This window comes from Danio rerio, chromosome 18 (assembly GCF_052040795.2).
Source record: "Danio rerio strain M-AB ecotype USA chromosome 18, GRCz13ab, whole genome shotgun sequence".
Classification (NCBI taxonomy): Eukaryota; Metazoa; Chordata; class Actinopteri; order Cypriniformes; family Danionidae; genus Danio; species Danio rerio.
In genome coordinates, this window is record NC_141038.1 from 49804964 (window position 1) to 49823983 (window position 19020).

The 19020-nt window shown below is 37.5% G+C and overlaps 1 protein-coding gene and 1 long non-coding RNA gene across 5 annotated transcripts in view; one reads left to right on the forward strand and one right to left on the reverse strand.

Moving 5' to 3' along the window:
- LOC147839827 (uncharacterized) overlaps positions 1 to 19020 on the forward strand; it is a 153762-nt gene that overhangs the window by 105860 nt on the left and 28882 nt on the right. Inside the window, exon 2 of the long non-coding RNA XR_015515423.1 lies at positions 11501 to 11642. This is a non-coding gene — a long non-coding RNA (uncharacterized LOC147839827). The remainder of the gene's footprint in view (positions 1 to 11500; positions 11643 to 19020) is intronic.
- Positions 1 to 19020, reverse strand: part of sphkap (SPHK1 interactor, AKAP domain containing) — a 202478-nt gene that overhangs the window by 93020 nt on the left and 90438 nt on the right. The gene's annotated exons all lie outside the window — the stretch shown is intronic.

Genomic DNA, 19020 nt, shown 5'->3' on the forward strand with positions numbered 1-19020 from the left:
TCCATTTCTGTCTATGATTATGATCTCCTCTACACTTTCTATTCCGATCACTCATTATCACCAGACACTTCTCTCACATCTTACACTGACTGTCACCATCGTCTCTCAGTAATGAAGGCAGATAGTACTCAACCGAACCAAAAAATGTAAGTCACGTTGCTTCAAACTAATTTTTATCCTGGGATCACAAAATGAGTTATTATGCAGAATGTTCAAGCTGCTGCTAATAAGAATGAATAAACAGCTGCTATCGACTTTTTTTCTCAATAATATTATGATATAATAATAATGGTTTTCATTAATTTTCCTTTGGCTTAGTTCCTTTATTCATCAGGGGTTGCCAGCGTATCCAGCGTATGTTTTACACAGCAGATGCCCTTCCAGCTGCACTCAAGTACCTGCAAAATATATGCAGACTTTTAAAAATATACACAACATACCGAATTACACAAACCATTTTTCATTCATTTCTTTTCGGCTTAGTCCCTTTATTAATCTTGGGTCACCACAGCGGAATGAACCGCCAACTTATCCAGGATGTGTTTTACACAGCGGATGCCCTTTCAGCTGCACTGGAAAGCACCCATACACTCATTTACACACATACAATTTAGCTTTCCCAATTCACCTATAGTGCATGTCTTTGGACTTGTGGGGGAAACCGGAGCACCACGCCAACACAGAGAGAACATACAAACTCCACACAGAAATGCTAACAGACCTAGGCGAGGCTTGAACCAGCAACCTTTTTGCTGTGAGGCACCGCCCCACTAAAACCATTTTTTTAAAATCCAAATTCTCTATTGCTTATTAAATAAGGCAGATCAAGTATGTGAGTATTCTCATCTGTATCCTATCTAGACTTTACCATCTTCTGCAGCCCAGTGACGACTAGATGGGATACAGCTGAGGATACTCGCATCAATATTCAATTCAATTCAGCTTTATTTGTATAGCGCTTTTACAATGGAGATTGTGTCAAAGCAGCTTCACATAAATGGTCATAGTAACTGGATCAGGGTAGTTCAGTTTTTAGTGTTTAAGTTCAGTTCAGTTCAGTTTAGCTCAGTTCAGTGTGGTTTGAAATCATTACTAAGAGTCCAAACACTGCAGAGCAAATTCATCGATGAGTAGCTTTTCAGATCAATACAGCATCATTATTGTGACACTGTATAACAAATAATATTTTTACTTTATCATGAGGGTTGGGTTTAGGGTTGAGATTAGACGCTAATAAAATACAGTTACAGTGTGATTTAATAAATAAAATAAATAATTCTCGTTAACTTTCAATTGCAGCTGTATCCTTTCTAGCAACAAGTTCGGGAGAGATCCGAGCTGCTGGATTTACGTCATGTTCATTTATAATTTTCCTTCGAAATACATGAAGGTGCTTCCTGTTTATCTGGGAGAGGAGTACAGAAAATACTCTAGTGACATAAACAGTGTGTATCTTAGGGCGCTTCACACTTGGTTCAATTACCTGGACCATACCCAAGTTCGATTGTCTCCCTTTGCCACCTTCTTGGTTGGTTTGTGTTCACACTGTCTTTTTTCTTTCTGAACCCCGCTATGCTTACATCATCGAGCTACTGTTTTGTTTACGGTTGTTGCTAGCTGACGGTCACAAAAGTAAAAAACAAAATGGAAAGATGTCCTCACATCACAGTCATTCTGCTCTTACTCAATCTTTTGGTTTTGAGCATAGAGAAAACTATTCGAGTTCATCTGCCGCAGAATTATTATAAACATTCAGAACATCACACAGTGTCTGCAGAAGCTGCTTTTGGAGGAGACAAGCAGGAATGATCACTTTGTTTGCCCTGGCTCAGTCCTGCTTGTCACCAAAGTACAATACGTAACACACACACACACATAGACACACACACGAATGAACGTTATGAAAACGATAGTTTGTTGTACAGTTGGCGGTTCACTTCCATTATATGGCTGTTGCTAGGTGACGGTCACGAAAGCAAAGCACCAAAATGGAAAGACTTCCGCACATCCCGGTCGATTTGCCTTTACTGAATCTTTTAATTTTGGACATACAGAAAGCGACTTGCTTCCATTTACCGCAAAAATATTATAAAAATCACAGTGTCTGCAGAAGCTGTTTTTGTAGGAGACAAGCAGGCATCACTGTGTATCACTGTTTTTGCCCTGGCTCAGTCCCACTTGTCACCAAAATACGAAACGTGACACACACACGCACGCACGCACGCACGCACGCACACACAAACACACACACACACACACACACACACACATACACACACACACACACAAACGAACGTTATGAAAACAATAATACCAGCCTGATCTCACGAGAAAAACAGGAGGTAAGTATTTAACGTTTTGTCAGTTTAGTGGCTAATTCGTGCGAATTTGAACGAGCTCAGTCATACGAAAATGTACAATTTTAAAAAGGAGGTGTGGCATCCAACCCCATCACTAACCCCAACCGTCACTGAGTGATGAGCGAATCGTACTAAATTGAGCGAATTAGATCGTACGAATTAGCCACTAAATCAAAAAGTTACGAATTGCCGGGAGATTGCGTTGGTGGTACAGATAGTACAGTTGCCGGTTCACTTCCGTTATTTGATACGATTGCATTCACATCAGAAGTGAACCGCAGCAGAGTTTGCATGAACCGTACCCCAGACCATCTGTTTCAGGCAAACTCATATACAGTTCACAGGTGCGCACCCGAGTTCAGAAGATATGTTCACACCAGCTTAACGTACCGTACTATGACGTCAAACGAACCCGGGTGCGGACCAAAAGTGCTGGTGTGAAAGCACCCTTACTGAACAAAGCACATCATCCAGTAATATTGAAAAATAATTATTATTGCAGTCTCCATAGACGTGTTTATTATAAACCTTAAATAATATGTTTGTTATGTGTATTTAAATGTCTGAAACCTAAAATAAATGTTATTTGTTTGAAAGCACGGATACATGTCAGCGAGCGCTGTCGGGTTTTAATTTTAGCAGCTGATGACGTGCGCTCTAAATTTTCTAATCACACCGGTGTGATCGTATGCTTAAAGGACCAGCCTAGGCTGATCACTCAGCCTAGGTGTGGTCGTACTGGTGACAGGATTAAAGGGAAAGTGGGATGAGTCTTAGATTGGTTTAACACGTTACGCCCAAAGCACACCCGTAACTCATTAAGAGAATAAGGACAACACTTTTACACTATGCGCCAGGCATGCCACCCGTTTTCTATCCTTAAAACAGCAAAAGTGAATTCAGACATGGCATAAGTGCACCTTCGCCATACATTTTGGACCATGCTCTTAGATTGTTAAAATAAAAAAACAACCTGCAATGTTTTAATGTGTTAATAATGATGAAAATTAATGGCAAAAAGAATGATGATATCATTCCCAACATACCAGTGTATTGCTAAGAAAAAGACACCTTTTGTGCCCTTCACATATTTATATTATTTATATCTCTCTGTGTCGGTGCACATTCATTTATTAATGTGTGTGTGTGTGTGTGTGTGTGTGTGTGTGTAGTCATTCAAACCAGAGGGATTACTCAGATTTGTAATTAGGCCAACGGATGCTTCAGACAACTTAATTACGTCCCTTAATTAACATGCAGACCAAATGGAATAGCAGGTGTTTGGTCTCCTCAATTCAATTAACGCTCCTTAGCGCCAGTCGACCTGCATGGCGGGGCAATGCATGTGACAATTATGGATCGGGATCAGAACCGGGACAAAGCTGAGTGGCATATCAGAGTACATTATCATATACAACAGAGGCATAATTCTGTGCTAATAACAGCACGCAGACGGACGCGTCATTCCTGGAATATGGAAGCTGTTCTAATGACCTGTAGAGTGAGCTTGAAATGCAGATCATGAGAAGCACGAGTAAAACACACAATAGCTGTAACACACACACACACACACGCGTTTGCAAATAATACTGTAATATTAGTTTTTACTAATTCTCAATAGCATTCCTGCTTCATTTTATATTTAAAAAAACACTACCTGATAAAAGTTTTGTCGTCGATACTAATTCCAAGAGCAATAATTAACTTGTCAAGTGAAAGCAAAGAAGATGATCCAGGATTGGCCAGCCCAGTGACCAGACATGAACATTATTGAGCATGTCTGGGTTAAGATGAAAGAAGAAGCATTGAAGATGAATCCAAAGAATCCTGATGAACTCTGGGAGTCCTGCAAGAATGCTTTCTTCGTCATTCCAGATGACTTAATTAATCAGTGATTTGAGTCATTGCTGAGATGTATGGATGCAGTCCTCCAAGCTCATGATGGAGTCAGACACAATATTCATTCTTTCTCCACTGCAGCACGACTTTATATTCTATACTGGACATTACTTCTGTTCAGTGACAAGACTTTTGTCTAAGCAAAGTCAGACCTTACATGTCCAAATTAAATCTTTATTAATCAAGGAATGATCATGTTTTATTTTGGTAAAATAAGCGTAATCTAGAGGCCTTTGCTTTTCATATAAGCCACTTCTGATATCAAATGATCAACTAGAAGTCAAGTTATTATTTGTTGTTCCAAAAACTTGAATAGTCGACAAGACTTTTGTCAGGTAGCGTATGTGGCCTTTAAAAAAAGCTCTTACTTTAGCTCCTAAGATAAAACATGTGGTCTTAATTTTACTTTTACTTAATAATAATACTTTTAAAATAATTATAATTCAAACTTTTTTATAATAAAAACACTAACTACATTCATATACTGTTTTTCACATTCACTCAAGAAATGATTTTTGCTTTTTGTACAAACTACTTATTCAAAACGAGCTGAAACAACACAATTCTGGAGATTTTTTGGGCAAACTTAGTTGTTTTATGTTGTTCAATGCACTTAAATTTGTTATGTTAACTTAATCGAGTTGTATTGGAACAACATAAATGAATCGTGTGGAACCCAGTATTTTTTACAGTGTATTATTTGAATATAACGAGTTATTAAAAATAAAATAAAATAAAATTAGTCATAACTTAATATTTATCAGCTAAAACCAGATCTGATCAGCATCTGTACATTTTGTCAATGTTGTGAATAACCATGTGAATTACAATGATATTACTGCATTTATTCATTCATTCATTCATTCATTCATTCATTCATTCATTCATTCATTCATTCATTCATTCATTCATTCATTCATTCATTCATTCATTCATTTTTCTTCGGCTTAGTCCCTTTATTCATCAAGATATTCATAGCGAAATGAACTACCAACTTATCCACCATATGTTTTACGCAGCGGATGCCCTTCCAGCTGCAACCCAGTACTGGGAAACACCCATGCAGACTCATTCACACTCAAACACTATGGCCAATGTAGTTAATCCAAATCACCTATAGCGCATGTTTTTGGATTCGTGGGGGAAACCGGAACACCCGGAGGAAACCCACGCCAACACGGGGGGAGAGCATGCAAACTCCACACAGAAACGCAAACTGGCCCAGCCGAGGCTCTAACCAGCGACCTTCTTGCTGGAAGGCGACAACGCTTCCCACTGAGCCACCGTGTCGCCCACGTTTATTTATTTTTAGTTTAAAAAATAACACATGAACCATAGAGCATAAAATACAAATAAAATATAATTAGCTCCCTTTGAATTCTTTTTTTAAAAGAATGATGTTTAACAGAGCAAGGAAATTTTCACAGTATGTCTGATAATATTTTTTCTTCTGGAGAAAGTCTTATTTGTTTTATTTTGGCTAGAATAAAAGCAGTTTTTAATTTTTTAAACACCATTTTAAGGTCAATATTATTAGCCCCTTAAAGCTATATATATTTTTTTCGATAGTCTACAGAACAAACCATCATACTTGCCTATTTACCCTAACCTGCCTAGTTAGCCTAATTAACCTAGTTAAGCCTTTAATGTCACTTTAAGCTGTATAGAAGTGTCTTGAAAAATATCTAGTCAAATATTATTTACTGCCATCATGGCAAAGATAAAATAAATCAGTTATTAGAGATGAGTTATTAAACTATTATGTTTAGAAATGTGTTGAAGAAAACTTCTAAAACTTCTATTCTCTAAAATTTCTATATAATAAAATAAAATACAGTTTTAATAAAAAATAAATATACAATATATAGAGTGGTGTGAAAAAAGTGATTCTTATTTTGTCCATGTTTGTCACACCTGAATGTTTCAGATCATACAACTGATTTAAATATTTATCAAAGATAAAACAAGCAAATTCTCATGCAGTTTTAGATATAAAAAAATAGTAAAACAAAAACACATAACCCTGTGTGGAAAAGGTGTTTCTTCACCCCTCACCACCAAAAGTTGATATATATAATTCAGCATCAAGACAAAATGGGTCATAACAGTATAGAAAACATGAACAAATTTTGTAGTTAATAACATCTATTGGCTGTATGTGTTTTTTCACATCTGATTTATGATACATGTAGTGAACTGTCTAAATGCTTTACTATCTGGCATGAAAGAGGTTTAGTGATGCCAGACACTGTGGTCCTGCTGGTCAGTGTGAGAATGCTCTACATTACACTGCACAGACTGAACACCCACACCTACCACACACACACATGCATGCACGCATTCACACATACAGAAAATATCACAACTAAAACACACTTCATGAACCAAAAATTCTGCCCTGAAAAACATTTTTTACTTAGAAATAGCGCTGAAAACTTTTACAGATAAGTGTATTATTACTAATATTGATCTATATAATATTGAAGTATATAGAAAATAAATATTGAATTATGTAGATATAATTATCCATTATAAAGGAATGTAGATTCTTATAGTCTCCTATTGAAAATAATCATATAAACATTTTCCTAACGTCCTTTTCAGCTGTTTTTCTATAGAATTGTTTTGCCGTTTTCTTTCTCATTTAACCTGTAGACAAATAAGATTTTAGTTTTATGGTTTAAGTTTATATATACAGTTGAAGTCAGAATTATTAGCCCCCCTTAATTATCAGCACCCCTGTTTATTTTTTCCCCCTAAAAAACTCATAGCATAACTCATAGCTCAAGGGCCAGTCCGTCAAAAATGCATAGGTGGCGCTGTCGAGTCATTTTGCCACGCCTACTTCCGAACCCTACAACAAATGTAACTTTACACCACTTCTGGGGCATGTGCAAAGTTTTATGAGTATTCGGGCATGTTTAGACCCTCAAAATCACGATTTATTCTATTGAAGAAGCGGAATAATAATAGTAAGAAACGGAGCAATTCCAATAGGGCCTACACACCGTTTCGGTACTTGGTCCCTAATGAAAAAAGTGTCACCAAATATACTTGCCGTTAACATGCCTAGGCAGTCCGCCCAAGTAAAGTCTATGTGTGGGAGCACTGTAGTATCTTGTAAAATATCTAGTAAAATATTATTTTCTGTCATCATGGCAAAGATAAATTAAAGGTGCAGTAGGTGATTGTGGCGAGGGGGCGTGGCCAAGAGCAGTGGGAACAGAATGAGGCTGCCGTGTAAGTGGATGCACCTGTGGTGCGCACCGGCCTCGAATCCCATAGAAAAAGCTCTGGACTATAAGAGGAGGAACGGTGGCAGAGGAAGCCGAGAGAGGACCGGGCAAGACATGTTGTTTTACTTTTGCTTTCAGTTTTTTCCTGTTATTAATAAATATTTTAAAACTGCGTCGGTTCTCCCCCTCCTTAAACATGAGCACTGCAAAAGAACCCTCTCATGTGTTAAAAGCGACTACTGCTTGTCTGGCGGCGTGCAAGCCAAACTGACATGCGACTTCAGAGTGAATATTTAGAGCTGCATGGTAAGCAATATAGACAGAGACAAGGCAGAATAGCAGTATTTACTGTGTTTTGTTGTTAAACTAATTAAAATCTACATTATTGATGCTGTAAAAGGTCCCTTATGAAACTGAAAATTGTCTTATCAATCTTTCATCAGAAGATTTTAGTGGCTGAACAACACTTCTGTGTAGATATAACCTATTTATAACAACAACATCTAACGTTACATCAGCTTTGCGTGAAGCTAAAACAGTTTTAAAACAGAACAATACCTGTCTACGAGAAATCCTTCAGCCATTGTGTCATCCTTTCTCCAGCATGCAAAGCTAACTCCAATATTGATTCAGGTTTTTGAAAAGTTTAGATTCAGCAGGTTTTTACTGATCGTGCACGTGCTCTCGTGAATGTGCGGCGGTCGGCGGAGCTGCATACAAACAGCTGCGCAGTTGTTCAAATCTGCACTTGCTGGCAGACAGTTTCTGCTTATTGGAATTAAGTGAGATGTTGGCCCGACTCTATTTAATTGGATGAACATTTTTTAGTTTTATGCCTCACCCAAAATATAAAAATACAAATAAACACATTTTGATCATTTACTTTAATCATTAATAATAGATAGAGACTTTCATCCAGCACAACAACAAATGTTTCTGAAGACAATCACCTGCTGCACCTTTAATGATTATAAATGAGTTATTAATACTATCAAAACACAAAGTTAGGGAAAAATCTGTACATGTGCTTATATGAGTACATAACTATAAGTGTAGGCCATTTTTCTCTAACCATTTTGCACAATTTGTACAAACCGCAGGTTGCTTTTTTTCACACAGTGGGTTTGCTGCCAGATCAAATGTAGTTTGCGTTGCCCTCTGCTTCAGCAACAGTCTCTGTCTGACGTCAGGTAATGAGAGAAATCAATGGGGTGTCCTTTATGGACATCACACAACTAAGGCCACAACATATGTCTTTTACCGTGTCACATGTAGAGTGTTAATGACTCTCGCAGAGACACTAACTGCTCTCATAAGAGCCTTTCCAATACAAAGCCTGCATCTCATCACGACAGCCTCACCAAACGCTTGCTGCACAAACTATTAAGGTCAGTCTGAAATGACAGGGGACCTTGTTAAAAAGAAACTTCAGCTACTGTTTGGGATGCTTTTGTAGGATATGCAGTTGCTGCCAAACCTACCAAAAACTACAAGCTTTGGCATTTCAGCTGTTTTAGAGGATTTTTTAGGAGTTGAGTTTATTTTTAAAGCACATTTATACAACCAGGAGGGGCGGCACGGTCCCTCAGTGGTTAGCACTGTCACCTCACAGCAAGAAGGTCGCTGATTCGAGTCCCGGCTGGGTCAGTTGGCATTTCTGTGTGGAGTTTGCATGTTCTCCCAGTGTTGGCATGGGTTTTCTCCGGGTGCTCCGGTTTCCCCAACAGTCCAAAGATATGGGTGAATTGAATGAACTAAATTGGCCATAGTGTATGCGTGTAATTGAGTGTGTATGGATGTTTCCCAGTACTGGGTTGCAGCTGGAAAGGTATCCGCTGCATAAAACATATGCTGGAATAGTTGGAGGTTCATTCCACTGTGGTGACCCCTGATAAATGAGGCACTAAGTCAAAGGAACCAGCGACCTCCTTGCAGTGAGGTGACAGTGCTAACCACTGAGCCACCGTGCCACCTTTTCAGGACATTATCTCATGCTTTTGAGTTGCCTTGGGATAAACTGTTCACATATTTACATTAAAGAGCACTAGAACTGGTTAAACCTGAAGATGTTGAGGGTGAGTGAGCAAATAAAAACATAAATGAGGCTTAGCTTTCAGATGGTTCGTGCTTTGCATGTTCTCACGCTTGAAATAGCCAGTAATGGTATTAATTCACAGTTGGAGAGTCAGCAGTAATTGTTCATTTCTGTGTGTAATTGTGAGTGTATGTGCGTGCATATGATTGATTTCTATTTATCAGTGCACCATATCTGAGTGGCTGTGATAGAGTGGGCAGATTATTGGCAGATTCATTTATAATCTGCAAATAATCAAAAGGGGAAAGTCTTGCAGTGATATTTGTGGGAATACACAGAAATGCATTGCATCATAATTATTCCAATAAATAAAATTTCTTTCATGCCAAAAATCATTAAAATGTCAAATACAGATCAGGTTCCTTGAAGACTTTTTGTAAATGTCATATACTGTACATAAAAACAACATTTTCTTTCATTAGTAACGTGAATTGCTAAACACTTCATTTCACCCATTTAAGCCCACCGGCAACTATAGTTGAATAATTTGTAAGTCATTTGTAATCATTTGTAAGTCGCTTTGGATAAAAGCGTCTGCTAAATGACTAAATGTAAATGTAAATGTAAATAATTTTCTACATGTTATCCATGTTTCATTTCTCAATGACATGCAAGCAAACAACCAAATAAAAGATTCCAAGAAAGAAAAAAAGGAATTGATTTACAGTTGAAGTCAGAATTATTAGCCTCCCTATTTATTTTTTCCCCAATTTCTGTTTAACGGAGAGAAGATTTTTCTTCAGCACATTTATAAACAATAATTTCAATAACTCATTACTAATAACTGATTTTGAATATTTGACTAGATATTTTTCAAAACATTTCTATACAGCTTAAAGTGACATTTAAAGGGTTAACTAGGTTAATTAGGTTAACTAGGCAGGTTAGGGTAATTAGGCAAGTTATTTTATAATGATGGTTTGTTCTATCGGGACTATCGGGGAAAAATAAAGCTTAAAGGGGCTAATGATTTTGACCTTAAATTGGTGTTTAAAAAATTTAAAACTGCTTTTATTCTAGCCAAAATAAAACAAATAAGACTTGCTCCATGAAGAACAAATTTTATCAGACATACAGTGAAAATTTCCTTGCTCTGTTCAACATTATTTGGGAAATATTTAAAAAGAAGAAATTAGTCAAAGGGGGCTAATAATTCTGACTAATAATTTCTAATAATTTCTTTGGGAAAACCTCCCAAATAAAGGCAATTTTCATGATACTAATTTTTTTTTTTAAATGTATATCAACAAAATCATGATGGTCTCTAGATTCATCCAAAAAAAAAAAAAATCTTTCAAGAGATTTGTAGTTTTCTGTATACTCTGTCAAATGGTCAAGCAAATACTTTGTAAGTACAAAAACCATGGGGAATTAAGGTATAATGTGTTAAATAACCTAATAAATCAAGGTTATTGGTCTTGTTTAATGATTTTTCAAAAACTTTTTCATATTTTTGACACAAAGTAGTCTTTTTGGTAAACTAAGAGAAATGGATTAGTTCTTTGTTTTCATATTCATTAAACTATATGATATATTTATTTAGGACCCATATATGGGAGACTGCATGGGAAAGCTTGGCTGTTGCCGGAAGTGGTGTTAGTGATTTATATATATATATATATATATATATATATATATATATATATATATATATATATATATATATATATATATATATATATATATATATATATTTGAGGGGGGTTGGGGGGGAGGGGGGTTCATATCAAATGATGTTTATGAATATGAATAGATCTTTTAGATCTTTTGATCATTTTGCCAAATTGTCACCTTAGAATTATAAGGTTCTATCTGACATTTTTGTCAAAATTAAGTTATTGACAAATTCCTACTAAATGACGACTTATTTACATTATGGGATGTTTTATATAGGTTGTTTACATTTTAAGATTTTTTTATTTAAAAAACAAATGTTACACAAATACTATTTGCTTCGGAATGCAAAAACTTTGAAGCTCAATATCTCCAAATCATTCAGAATGCAGATAGAACCTCATAGTTCCAAGGTGACGAAATGTTCTACATTGAAGGGTACTTACAACATATTTACCCACCGGCAACTATAGTTCCCGCATATTCAAATACAATTTTCTTAAAAAATTAAAAACCTGGAGAAAAATACATGTAAAACATGTTCATATATGTTACTATTAACATGGCTACATGCATGAAATCATTTTTAAAAATTTGGGTTATGCCAAGTTCAGACTGCATGATTTTCAAAGTAGTCGTGTCACATGACATTGCATGACTTTACAATAGGAAGAATCGCCGACAGCTTTGTCCAAACTACGTCTCACAGCCGAAAACACGTAGTATATCTTTTGTTATTAAATAACGAGAAAGAAGCCTTTAATGGAGTAGAAAATGTACATATTTGCTCACCTGGATTTTAAGGGAATTAACAATTTCTCCTCAACTTTCTTTTTTTAACTTTCTGTATGAAACGTCAAACAGACAGGGGTGCTCCTGTCAAACCTCCACTAGTTTTTCCTCCATTTCTTGCATCCAAATAAACCGAAAATGAGCGCTTTTAACCAGCCTCCCGCTGGCCTGCAGGCACACACAAGTGAATGCTGCTCTCTCATTGGCTGTAGGCGATCGCCTGTGTTATCTTCAGTCAAAACTCATTTCACACGCATGATCAGAATCGCCAACAGCTCTAGATATTTAGCACGCCAAATACTGTACCTCACAGGCATCGGCGACTCATCTGCGATTCTCTCGAATCGCGTCTCTGATAGTTCACATTGTGTGATTGTCACTCACGTGATTTCGAGAGGATCATGTGCTTATGATTGACCACAGCTGGTCCCACATCAGCTTACGATTGATTCACCAATCAGATGATTTCGAACTCACAATAAATAACTATAAATAAGTTTCTTATCTCAGTATCTTCATCTTGAAGAATCAAGATCTACCTGAGCTCAAACTCCCCTCTCGCCCTGCTCATAAGCTCAGGGCTCTCTCCCGGGACAGCATGCCAAACAAACTTCAACATCAATCATCAGCTAAGTGTGAACTCTTGAAACAACAGATTTTCAAATAGCTGAATTTCGGCTAAACACTGTCCTATTCTGACAAAGTATCCATCAATGGAAAGCATATTTACATGCATGCAGTTTAAATATTTTTAATTTAATTTTTTTTACATAAATGAGGGCCAGTTGGCATGGGACGGTCACCAGTTTCAAGTTTAAAAGAGGTCGAGATGAGATGACGTTGGACCCCAGTACAGCACCATTGTTATATGGAAGCAGTCCCGTCTGAGCGTGTCTGTATCAAAGTTAATCAATCCTTATCAATAATAAAGCAGGGTCCAGACCTGAGCCCATATTCATCGGGAGTGTCGATTAACTCCGCGCCTGTAGAAAACGAATACTCAAGCGGGTTTGTCAATGTCTTTTAGGCCTCATTAGCAAACAGAAATGAATTATGTATGATCACCTTTTCAATCAATTATAAATTAAACCCCGCAATGGAAACAGCAGGTAACGGGAATCAAAGGAGCAGAAGGAGAGGAGAAAGTGTGAGATTGAGCGTCTGTCATCATGGCACCAACGGTCACCATAGGAACTGCAATAAAAATGCCCACTTTTATGGTGTTTTTATGATTGCGTTTGAGATAATATAACAGGTGCCCTTATGAGAGCTGACATGTTGAACACTGTTTGTGTAAAATGTGTCTTAAGGAGAGAAGAAAATGCACTTTTAGGATTAACAGTTGTCCCTAGAGTGTGTATGCAAAGTTTCAGCTCGAAATACAACACAAATAATGTTTTATAAAACCGCCCTTTTTAGGCTTTAATCCTAATTGTGCCATTTTGGTGTCTGTTGCTTTAAATTCAAATGAGATTGTGCTCTTTTAAAAAAAAGGGCGGAGCTTCAAATGCCTATGTGTTGGACAAGCGACAACCTCCCACTCTCCCTCGTGAAGCTAATGCGGAAGTAACTGAAACTGCAATTCACCGACTGGCCTTTGGGGGCTGGCTCAGGAACTCTAGATATTCACTGACTGCAATGCTAAAATGGCCAATTTTACAGCTGAATAAAACATGTTTAAGGCCTGGTACAAAAGATGGTTTGGGTGTATATAGCTAATATTACCCTTCATGACAACTGTCATGACAACTTCACTTCAAACTTGGTGAAACATTTGAGGGCGCATGGAGTCAACTTGAAGTCTTGTGACTTCATCTGGCTTTCACCCAGTACGTTTACATGGACATCTGATTTTAATATGATTAAGACAATACTCTGATTAAGAGTCTACCATGTAAACAGCAATTTTTAAATACCACAGGCCCCCACATGATGAAATGTGCAGGTTTTTCGAAGTCGAAAAATAAAAAACACCCGAAATGACATGAAACTCCGTTGGAAATGTTGGATAGCGAGGTAACGCAATGACGTTAATCAATCTATGTACTTTGTATACACGTGAAACGGCTCATGAAAGCAACATTTAAAAAGCAACTAATGTAAAAACCTTAATCATATTATTGTCTTATTCAGATTAAGGCAAATCATTAGATCACTGATGTCCATGTAAACGTAGTCACAAGCCCCAATCCTAGAAAAAAGGAGTTCACTGATATTGATGACAGCCTTTCAACAGCTTAGTAGTAAGCTAATGAAAAATGAGCAAAAGAAATATATTAATGCAATTCAGTTCAATTAAAAAATATGAATTGATGTATAGTTTAAACTTTATTTATATTGTTCAATTAAAATGATTACTTTTTTTTGTCGAATAAAAGGTTTTTCTAGAGTAATCCTCCAGAATGTTGTGGCTAGAAGTATCCGTTCAGGCACCATTTTGTAAGTATCGATTTAGCACTGGTCTCGTAATAACCCCAAACGAGTGATATCTTTTGCTAATGAGGGAGAGATGGTGACTAATGGGCGGGGCTTTACCCCTCTGATGACACGTACAAAGGGAGAAGGTCAATCAAAGTGTTTCTGCAGACTGCTTTTATCAAGTGTGATTATAAAAAATAAAATGAATACATTTAACCATTAGAAGCTGGTTATATTCACAGATTGTTGATGTACAGCTGTGTTTAAACACTTTATAAAAGTGATTTTTGCATAATAGATGAAAAAACAGAAAATTCGATCATCATTTACTCACCATTAACTTGTTTTGGTTGAAAAGAAAAGAAGATATTTTGAAGAATGTAGGAAACCTGTAACCATTCGCTTCCACAGTATTTGTTTTTCTTACTATGGAAGTCTAGGTTTCACTTCTGTTGTTCAACAGAATAAAGAAACTCATAATGCTTTGGAACCACTTGAGAGCTAAATAGTGAGTGAGTTTTCATTTTTGGGTGATCTGTCCCTTTAACAGAAGCCAAGCAGGAGTGAGTCTAAAAATAGCCTCTACATTTCTACTGTACCCAATGTTTCCTTCTCTTCCTCTCATGCCCTCCCTCTGTGAGCCACGCGTTTGTCCCTAGTTGGTGCTCATGGGCTTTAAGGGCCGCTATCATTTATTAAAATCAGCTGCAGTTTGCTGTGCCAGTATAGGGGAAACTCTTTACCTGCCGCTCCAGCAGCATGAAATTACCCAGACCGCAACTCAACATGATGCTGGGAAATAACACAGGCCAATACACCAATAAAAACCAAGAGATGCAAAATCAGACACCAAGACTTGGCAACATGACCAAAGAAATTACAATCTAAGTCAAAATGATTCGTCCTCATGTACAATTTTAACTAGTTTACAAATATTTCCCAAGTGTTGTTTAAACTGGGCATTTAAATCTCGTTTTTGCTTTGAAAGAATCATTCATTTGAACATATAATTAACTTAGTTTTGACATATTATTTCTGAAAACAAGACCATTTTTTGCTAGCCAAGAAAATGCTTCTTAATTAAATTTTTTTTTATATTTAGACTTGAAACAAGACAAAAACTTTAAGAAAAGCATTTCTTAAGTGTTAAAAGAAATAATGTTGTAATTATTTCTGAAAACAAAACTAATAAACTAAATTGGCCATAGTAAATGAGAGTGTGTGTGTGTGTGTGTGAATGTGAGTGTGTATGGGTGTTTCCCAGCACTGGGTTGCGGCTGGAAAGGTATCCACTTGGGTAAAAAATATGCTGGAATAGGTGGTGGTTCATTCCGCTATGGCGACCCCTGAAATAGAGACTAAGCCAAAAGAAAATGAATGAATGAATTTTTGTATATTGATATCACAACCCTCAACAACAATACTGAATATTTCCCCAGCATCGTGCTGCCCTAAATAGTTACCCTGTAACAATCACACTATAAACCAAAGTGTAACACTCTTTTATTATTATTTTTTTTATAAGTGTGACTCGTAAAATTAACAAAAAATGTATCTGTGGCAAAACACTACATTTAGAATAATTAATTCAACAAGACAAACCACTTATCAGGCACAGATTCTAATCTAGTCTGCAATCCTATAAAAGTGCCAGCGGGAGTGGAAAGTTCTGCAGGCCATTCTACTGATGATGTGCAAATTAAACAACACAGCAGCTCATTTCCATAATGACCGACACAATCGATCAAGGGTTATTCCTAGAAGTCATGGATGACACAACCATGATGAACAAACTGTCCTCCATCAGCTTCTCTCCTAATTCTCAGTGTTTGACATGGCAGTGAAGCGAGCAGAGATATACAGAATTATTAGCCCCCTGTATATTTTTTTTCCCAATTTCTGTTTAACGGAGGGAAGATTTTTTAACACATTTATAAACATAATCTTCTAAATAACTCATCTTTAATAACTCATTTATTTTATCTGATTTACAGTAAATATAATTTGACTAGATATTTTTGAGATGCTACTATTCAGCTTAATGTGACATATAAAGGCCTAACTAGGTTAACTAGGCAGGTTAGGATAATTAGGCAAGTCATTGTGTAATGAAGGTTTGTTCTGTAGACATTTAAAAAAAAATGGCTTAAAGGTTCACGAAAGCCTTAAGTACTTTTTTGAGATTTTAACAGATTTGTGTGTGTTGAGCATCAGTTAAGACAATGTTAGCTCCTGTTAACTTTAATTATGGGGAAAACTAGATAATTCTAAGCTTTTGTCAGCTAATTTCAGCTTCTGGGTTTGAAATGATTTTTTGGGCGGGATCAAAATCGGCAACGTAGCGCAAAGAAGTTTCCTTATCCTATTAGAAGAGCCTGCTACTTAATTATTCATGAAAGCATATGCTTTCCGAAGGCAAGACACAGACCTGCCAGTGCCAAGCTGTGAGACACGGACCCACGGCACACAGTATTTAGCTGTTCATGAAGGCTCGTATGTGTTTGTTTCCATGATCCACGGTTTTGTTGCATGTTTTCTTTATATGAACACGATTATCTTTATAATGATATAAATTATGGTTATCTGTATATGAAATTACGAATAACAAATGTTATTGGGCATTAAATTACTGTTTATTTCTTTGCATGTTAACTTTGTAAACTATAAAATCATGCGTCTCCTGACTGTTTGTGTCTCATTTTGTGAGCTAACTAACAACAGTTGTTCACTCCCCTCCTTCTCCCCTGCTGGCCACGCCCACTCTTGCCCTTTGCTCGCGAAGCTCCACGCCCATTATGATGCCTCTTTTGAAAAAATTCTGAGGTAGACCTGAATCGAAAGAGGGGGTGTCATGACACTTTAAGGGGGCTAATAATATTGACCCTAAATGTTTTTTTAAAAAATCAAAAACTGCTTTTATTCTAGCCGAAATAAAACAAATAAGACTTTCTCCAGGAGAAAAAATATTATCAGACATACTGTGAACAATTTCTTGCTCCGTTCAACATCATTTAGTAAATATTTGAAAAACAAATTCACAGGAGGGCGAATATTTTTAGATTCAACTGTACAAGCTGCTGGCTTAGTGCTGAAGTGAGTTTTGCCTCACAAAAGTGCAGTACAGCAGCCGTGGTAAAAATAAGCCTAAGATCAGGACAGGAGGTGGGCCCACACGTATGCTGCAACACTTGTGCAACAAATCTGCTCCACTGGTCGAATAGGAGGAGTAAATCTGTGCCTTTGAGCGCATTTCACTTTGAAACAATGGAGAAACTGCTATCAGTGCAAATCAGTGCTTGTAGACTATTGTGATGAGTGTGTGACAAGAGATCTTGACCAGCCAAAAAGTGCAGAGTACAAACTGAAAAGGGCAAAGCTATTATTTATATAAGCCTTTCGCAGTTTTTTTCTTAAATGTTATGTTATAAACAGGAACAATGGCAGGTTGAATACACAATATAGGCCAACAAACAACAAAAAAATGACTTTAATAGTTTAATTTTCACTTTTATAATTCGAAACAGATGCTTGAGCCACTGTCGAGGCAGTGGCGCAGTAGGTAGTGCTGTCGCCTCACAGCAAGAAGCTCGCTGGTTCGAACCTTGGCTCAGTTGGTGTTTCTGTGTGGAGTTTGCATGTTCTCCCTGCGTTCGTGTAGGTTTCCTCCGGGTGAATGTGTGAATGTTTCCCAGAGATGGGTTGCGGCTGGAAGGGCATCCGCTGCGTAAAAAACTTGCCGGATAAGTTGGCGGTTCATTCCACTGTGGTGACCGCGGATTAATAAAGGGACTAAGCAGACAAGAAAATGAATGAATGAATGAATGAATGAATGAATGCTTGAGCCACCTCAGCTGACTTCTCTCAATGTGGTGGAGCAGCGGCTCTACTCCGAGCTCCTCCCGGGTGTCAGAGCTTCTCACCATATCTATAAGGGTGAGCCCTGCCATTTCCAACTCATTTCAGCCACTTGTATTCGAGATCTTGTCTTTTTAGTTATGACCATAGGTGAGAGGAAGATTGTAGTTCAGTTCAGCTCCTTCTTTTCAACAATGTACCAATACATCAACCGCATTACTGCTGCCGCTGCACCAATCTGCTGTCAATCTCACGTTCCATCCCTCCCTCACTCGAGAACAAAACCCCGAGATACTTAAACTCCTTCGCCTGGGGTAAGGACTTTCCTCCAACCTGAGGATGGCAAATGACTTTTTTCCAGTGGAGCACCATGGCCTCAGACTTGAAGGTGCTGATTCTCATCCCAGCTGCGTCACACTCGGCAGCAAATGCTGAAGGTCCACGTTCGATGAAGCCAACAGAACAACATCATCTGCGAATAACAGAGATGAGATCCTGTGGTCCCCGAACCGGACCCCCTCCAGTCCAAGCCTGCACTTTGAAATTCCATCCATAAAAATGATGAACAGAATTGGTGACAAGGGGAAGCCCTGCCGGAGTCCAAAATGCACTGGAAACAAGTTTAATTGATTGCCGGCAATGCCAACCAAACTCCTAATCTGTTCATACAGCGACGAGACAGTTCTTAACAAAGAGCCTGTGACCCCATACTCCCAGAGCACCCTCCACAGAATGCCACGAGGGACAGAGT